Here is a 6,770-nt window from a genome sequence, read left to right on the forward strand (position 1 = left end):
GGGGGGCGGGGGAGCCGCTCCGGCTGCCCACGGCAAGGCAGTGGGGGGGGTTCCACGGCTGGAACAGGTCCATCGACCCAGGATGGCCGTGGCCCGCTGGCCCCCACACGGGGCCCGCAGCCACCTGTCCCAGCGCCGGAAACGAGAGAGAGCTTGGGGGGGAGTTTGCCTATTCTTAAGTGTGGATCACAGAGGTGGTCACAACTTTAAGTGGCTTAGAGAATTGTCCATATTCAAACTGGCCAGCTGATAGGTTCTATCAGTTCCCAGAGGAAACTGTAAGCACCCCTTAGCAAGGACATCCCTTCTGGGACTATGCTTGCTAACCTATGACACCACCTAAAATGCTTTTAGACAAGTCTTCTGTATTCCAGATGATGTTTACCTCTGTTCTTCAAATATTCCTCAGACATTACAGTTGGTATCACACTAATTATCATTCCCTAACTTTCACCCTAAACAGTTTTGCAAAGCACTATTTCATATACTGTAAATTGAAGGAATGAGTAGATTTTCCAGTCTTCCAGCCAAAAGCTTTACCATTCCTGGATGGGAATTTTCTATGGATCTAAATATTTCACTCTATTCCTGAAAAATGTGAAGGATCTCTTGCCATGAATTGGTACAATTCTCTGCAATATTTCTGTAAGCGATAGGATACAAATTCATAAAATTTCAGGTTTGTGGCTTACAGACAGAGAAAATAAGACTTACAAAAAATGAAGCCAAGGAAAAAGTCCCATGGGGTAACAATTTGGAAAGACTGATAAATGGCCTCATTATCTCCCATAGCTGTAGCTAACCAGACAACTGGATGCAGCTTCCATGGTGGCTGAAAACCAAGAGAAAACGGTTGGCTGGTAATGGGGATGGCGATTTTGCATACCAATTTCGGGCCTACAGAAATAGTAATCCTGGTGGTCATCAGAAGGGAGCTTGTAACATCCAGAAAAAAATATGTATTCCAAAACCAGGAAAAAGTGAGCCAAGGCATCATTTTCTTCTAAGGGGGAGGTGGATGCAATAGGCCTGACAGGGAAGAAGTCCAGCCCAAAGCTAGCTGCTGGCCCACCCAATGCGGGAATTAGGGTTGCTACCTTTGAGAGCAGCCAACTGCAGGAAAAGAGAGGATAAGCTTTACTAAAAGCACCAGTCCACCAAAAGTACTCAAGGGCCAGAGAAAAGCAAGAGAGAACTTGTCTGAGTCCCTTTGTCTGAGTAGCTATCAGTACAGGTTTCTCCTGAAGGACTTTGTCCCAGGTGTGGACAAGGAATCCATGTCAGTGTTAAGGCATGAAGATGGAGAGGGTCTGCATTAATATGTCTCATGTCCTTCAGCAGTCTGTCATCAGATTTTTGTCTCCAATTTCAGGACATCTGTGGCTTGAGAAAAAGCCACCTGCTCTGCACAGGACAGATCCTATTTTCTCTCTCACTGGGACAATTCTAAGAACTCAGAACTGTGATTTCTGCCTAACTTTTAACTCCCAGAGGTTTTTTTTTAAATTTTTTTTTTTCTTTCTTTACTATACAGATCTATTTAGTAAGGAGAGCTACTGACAACAGATGGATCACAAAAGCTTATGTGCCTTCTAATGAAACCAATCCTTCTAATTTACTTTTCCCTGCAGAATATTTTTATGTTTCTCTCATTTCTTTAGAGTGCAACTCTCAAAATCATCTGTTTGACCATGTTCCCAGGGTGGTATCTGTGATATAATAAAACATAAACATAAAAAAAGATAGCTATGCTTAGTTTAAAAGTCAGACAGTTTTCACAGGTGTTGCTGGAGAGTCTTCAATTATGTAGAAGTGACACAATAGCACCACAATTACTGTTACCTTGGATGAATATTCATGAATGGATTAGATTTTTTTTAGTACTGAATGGGGTTCAAAAGGTGTAGAGTTAAGTTTTGATGCAGAGAAGTATTCAAATGTTTGGATGCTTATCTGGAACAAATAGCTTGTATTGAGGCATGAATACGAGAGGTCTGAAATCAGTGCAAGTTTGAACTCTGACAGAGAGAGCTAGGTTTAAGTCACTGACTAATTAATAAAAAAAAATTTGTCTGTAAAACACAGGAAAATAAATCCCTGAAATAAATCCCTTTGAAGCACACCAGTTTTCAAGTCTTCACAGTGCTGTTGTTCGAAGCCCTGTTTGAACATTTCAATCATAATGAAAAATTTACCACAGTCATAACAGAAATTCATGGACTTCCTCTCTACCATCACCTCTCAGCCATCTTGACGAGATAAGGCAATAATCTACATTTCTTCATCCAGCATTGAACTGCTTGCCTGGACTTGGTGGAACAGAAGATCTGTTTTACCCAGAAAAAAATCGGTTAATGAAAAACAGCTGACGTAGGATGACTAGGGGAGGGAAAAGGCAAAATTGCAAAATTTCCCCATTTAGTGTAACCTTAATGCAATGGCAAAGGGCAGATATTATTTGTCTTTGAAGCTACAGCAATAAAGATGTAATCCTGTTTAAATATCCTCTGAGACTTGTCTGGGAAGTTTTTATGGATGCATCCTAAATATGGTCAGTTCATCGGAATGTTAGTGGAGTCTTCACTACAAGCCACCTCCATGGCAAATGGGAAAGCAGATTTGCTTCTACTGAAAGCTCTTTAGATTTCACAATGAGAAGCTCTAGGAGATATCACAGCTCACTAGAATTAAGTCCTTGCTGAGGCTTCCTGCATTAAACAACATTTCCCCATGCCAGATTAGCTTTAAGCTACTTAATTAATTCAGTAATGTATGGTGACTGAACATTAGCCAAAGGTTTTTAACTTCAGTCTTTAATATCAGACACATTCCTTTGATTTTGCCCAGAATTCTTCCAGAAATCAGCTATTTTTTTTTTTCCCAGAAGTTTTGGAACCTTCTTTATTTATTCAGGATTTTCAAGTGGCACCAACCTCTTCTAATTTTTTCTTTTCTAAAATAATTTCTGTTGTCAGACAGGAATTGATTCTTCTTCAAAAAGATATGGAACAATAAAAAACCCCAATAATTTTCTCGGTTTTGCAGCTTAGGAAAGGAGGAAGTTCAGAATTATGTCCTACCTTTAAGTAAGTGGCTAACATCCTGAAAAAATTAGATCTTCAGTCTCAAAATTGCCAGCTGAAATCTCTTCTCTGGTGGCTATAGGTCAGATTAGACATGTAAAGAGGAATTCACTGCTAAAAGGAGTATATTAAACTTTCCAAACACACACTGAAGGAATGGGAAACTGGTCACGGCTTTTTTGAATTCTGAATACTAAAGTGCATTCACTCTTGTGAGAATAAGATTTTTCAGTCCTTTAACCCATTGAAAAAAACACCCCAAACCTGAATTATAAGGCTTTTGTTCACGCACAGACAGACAAAAATTGTGCGCAAATTGCTGGGGATAGAATCTGAATTTTCTTCCAGTACAGTAGTGTTACAGTCGTTTCACCTCAGTCAAAGGAACGGCTCTGAACTGGCATTCAAGGAAAGCAAGATGTGGATCTCACCCATGATGAGAGATGCATTTTCAACCTGGAGAGCTGCAATATGAACTGACTGCAATTTTCTCAGACAAAAATATATAAACTCATTGAACTTTCTGTCAAGGCTCCACTGTTTCATCATTTACACATATCATTTTGTTATTCATTGAAATACTAGGAAATGCCTAAAAATGAAAAAATGCCATGTCTCCAAAGAAAATTTAATATACTACACATGGTCATAAACTGGAGAAAAATTATCAGGGTGTTTTTTTGCTGTTTTGATGAGATGCAAGACTGACACAAAATTTCTGAAGTCTGTGCATCACAAGTCCAGTGAGGAAATTGAATACTAAGTCCCCTGGAGATCCTGTGCTCCTTGTAGAAATCCTTCAGCTAACGAGAGGAAGCATGTGCACCTCCTTTATGCATCTCAACCTAAAGGAATTTCCTTATAATTTCCAGCACGCGTAACATTCTTTCTACTGAGTCTGCCCTTCAAATAAGAACCATGACCTTTTCATGCCATGCTGTGACTTTATAGCTATATATTTCATCTGAATGATTTATTTTACAGTTTCTTGGATACAGCAACACAGTGATTTCTACAGTTACAGTACTGTGCTTTTTTAAAACCACTAGGAATAAGAACTTCTCTACTATGCCACTTTTTCATGCCAGTCACTCTTAAACTTAGCCACCCTTTCCCACTGTTCTTTATATTTCACCATATTTTTGCATGCTGTCTTGAGCATTGAATGTGTTCTGGGAGAGCCTAGTAAACTCTGTGGTTCTCCTGTGGGATGTGAGAGGGCCCATCTCCTCCAAGGCTGAGGGAGAAATTTCACAGCTTGCATTCCTGTGATGCATTCACTGGAGTCACCTTGACAAGGCTCAATTGGAAAGTGTTTGACTTTTCACAAGGTATCGAAGTCTCACTGCACCCTATCAGATAAGACAGCAGACGAGTGACACCTGCAGACTAACACTTTTTTTTTTCCTTACACGCATTTGGTTTGAAGAGGGGTGCAGAAAACATTTGTGATGTGCAGGCCATTCCAGGCAAGCAGTTAGAAGCAATGAAAGAAAGGGGTAGAGGAAATAGACACTGTTAATGATTTCAGTTGAAACAGAAATAAGTGGAAACTAAAACTGAAATGAAAACTCCGTCTCAGTCAGAAAGTAAGATAGAACGTACTTTGCATGTAAGTTTAAAGAGTTGAGGTCCAATGTTTGGTTTACAATCATGCTTTTCATTTATAAACCATTTTCTTTTGCCCCAGAAAGTTCATGATCTATTTTTAAGAAAAATATGTAGAAAAAGAGACCCAAGTCAGTGAGCTTAAATTTTCTGTAGAGTAGCCTACGGTTTCACAGTGTCCCGGTTTGAGACCAATTGGGAAGAACGTCCTAAATGAACGTCCTCGGATAGAAGGCAGGTTACAGCCATCCCTCCCCCTCCAGGTTTGGAAAGAATTTTCCTCAGAGGAAAGTGAAAAAAAAAAAGTTATTTATTTAACAATCAAAAATGCACATAGACACGGGGAGAAAAAAAGAAAATAATGCTAAATAATAAAACCTCTCACTGTGGAGAGAGCCTGAGTAAAATTCAAAGTCCTTGTGGATGTGGCTCTCAGCTGGGGTTCAGTGTGGGACCCTGCCTGGGCCGCAGTGTAGGGTGTCCCGATGATGTTCTGGTGTTGCTGAACAGTCCAGAAGAGGAAGAAGCCAAAGTCCCAGGGCTCCGTATTTTAACTAATGAACAAGAAACTAGCTAGAAAGCAAAAGGAATGTAACTCTCTTCCTGGCTGAAGAGAGCTGAGATGTGAGGGAAAAAAACCCAGGAAGATGCTTTCCTTGGCTCCACAGCAGCAGAACGCAGGGGTGTGTGTGTCCTTAAGCACAAACTGCTTTGAAAAGTTCGCCTGGCTCCTCTCCCTCCTCTCCTGAGAAACAGCTTAAAGACACAGAAAGGTACAGGATCCGTGTCTGGCATAGAGCAGACGATAGGGAATACAGTATCACACAGTCACTCCAGGACACTGGAACTTTTGTTTTTATTTTTTGGATGAAAACCAAAGATTAAAAGCCACTGGTTCAGTGGTATCTTTTTGAGTGTCAAAACTATGGTCATATGGTGGCTTAGTACTACAACATTACCTTGAGAAGAAGCTGGGTAAATTGCTCCATTTCAATTTTGTTGGATGGCCTCACATCTCAGAGTCTGCACCCTGAACACTTTGCATTTCATGGGGAAGAGTGCTGGTGAAAAGTTCCTTGGGCCTTCAACCAGTAGATATAGAAAAGTGTATTCTTTCAGAGAATAGGAAAGTGGAAGGCAAGGCCAAACACAAGGGAGGAGTCAGTGTTGTAGGATTTTGTGGGGTTATTTTATTTTTTCCTGAACAATTTATAAAGTAGGTGAAGATAATAGTTGGCTGAATTCTGTAAATAAGGAGTAAAAATTGCCAAAAAAGAAACATGCCTCTTTTTTGTATTTCACCTGGAGTAATTTTGAAAAGATTTACAAGTACTTTGAACCTGAAGTTTCCTGGCTAAATCATAGATCTTTCTGCAGCAATTAGCAGAACACCTCTGAACTCAGGCTGAGACCTTCAAGTTTTCTGAGTTAAAGGCAAACTACTCATGCAGATACAGGTGAAAGTACAACAGAGCATGAATGTTATTAGATGACAAAGAGCAGATTTAGAATAGAGATGTACCTGTGTGCAGTGATTCTGCAGAAAGAATATTAACTTGTTTCTGGGGTTGTTTTGAGAGGTTTTCCGTGTTTTGTTTTCTTGTGGGTTTTGTTTGTTTAGTTTTTTTTTTCTTTAAGAAGGAACAGGAATCAAGGCAATATAAATGAAAATATTTTCTAAATTTAAGTATACATGAGTGGGCAAACTCACAGAAGAAATCTAGAATTCTGTATCTGTATTTCTAATTTTATTTCTCTTGGATCCTTTCTGATATTTGTGCCACAGGAGATTCCTGTGATAGAGCAAAATGGAACTGTCTTGCAACCCTGTGGTCCTGCATATTTATCACAAGTTAAAGGTTCAGTATTTGTCAGTAATACTGCTTTATACATTCTACACATAGGTTTGTTTTCCTATTAAAAGAGAAGACACTTGTTTTCTGAGGGAAACGTCTGATTAAATAACATTTATTCATTAATATTATGTTCACAGTGCATGGTGATATTTAAAGCAATCAGATCTTCAAGGAAAATTCTCTCCTATCTGTTGGTGCAACTACACCTAAGACAGATATACAC

The 6,770-nt window shown here is 39.5% G+C and overlaps 1 long non-coding RNA gene across 1 annotated transcript; it reads right to left on the reverse strand.

The window, feature by feature from the left end:
- Positions 1 to 6: 6 nt before the first annotated feature.
- On the reverse strand, positions 7 to 5,160 carry LOC108448090. Its single transcript, XR_001863878.1, has 3 exons — positions 5,147 to 5,160; positions 3,472 to 3,473; positions 7 to 96 (listed from the first exon to the last, which is right to left on the reverse strand). It is a non-coding gene; the product is annotated as an uncharacterized LOC108448090 (long non-coding RNA).
- Positions 5,161 to 6,770: the final 1,610 nt, after the last annotated feature.

Source organism: Corvus brachyrhynchos, unplaced genomic scaffold, assembly GCF_000691975.1.
Source record: "Corvus brachyrhynchos isolate BGI_N302 unplaced genomic scaffold, ASM69197v1 scaffold31, whole genome shotgun sequence".
In the NCBI taxonomy this organism is placed as follows: Eukaryota; Metazoa; Chordata; class Aves; order Passeriformes; family Corvidae; genus Corvus; species Corvus brachyrhynchos.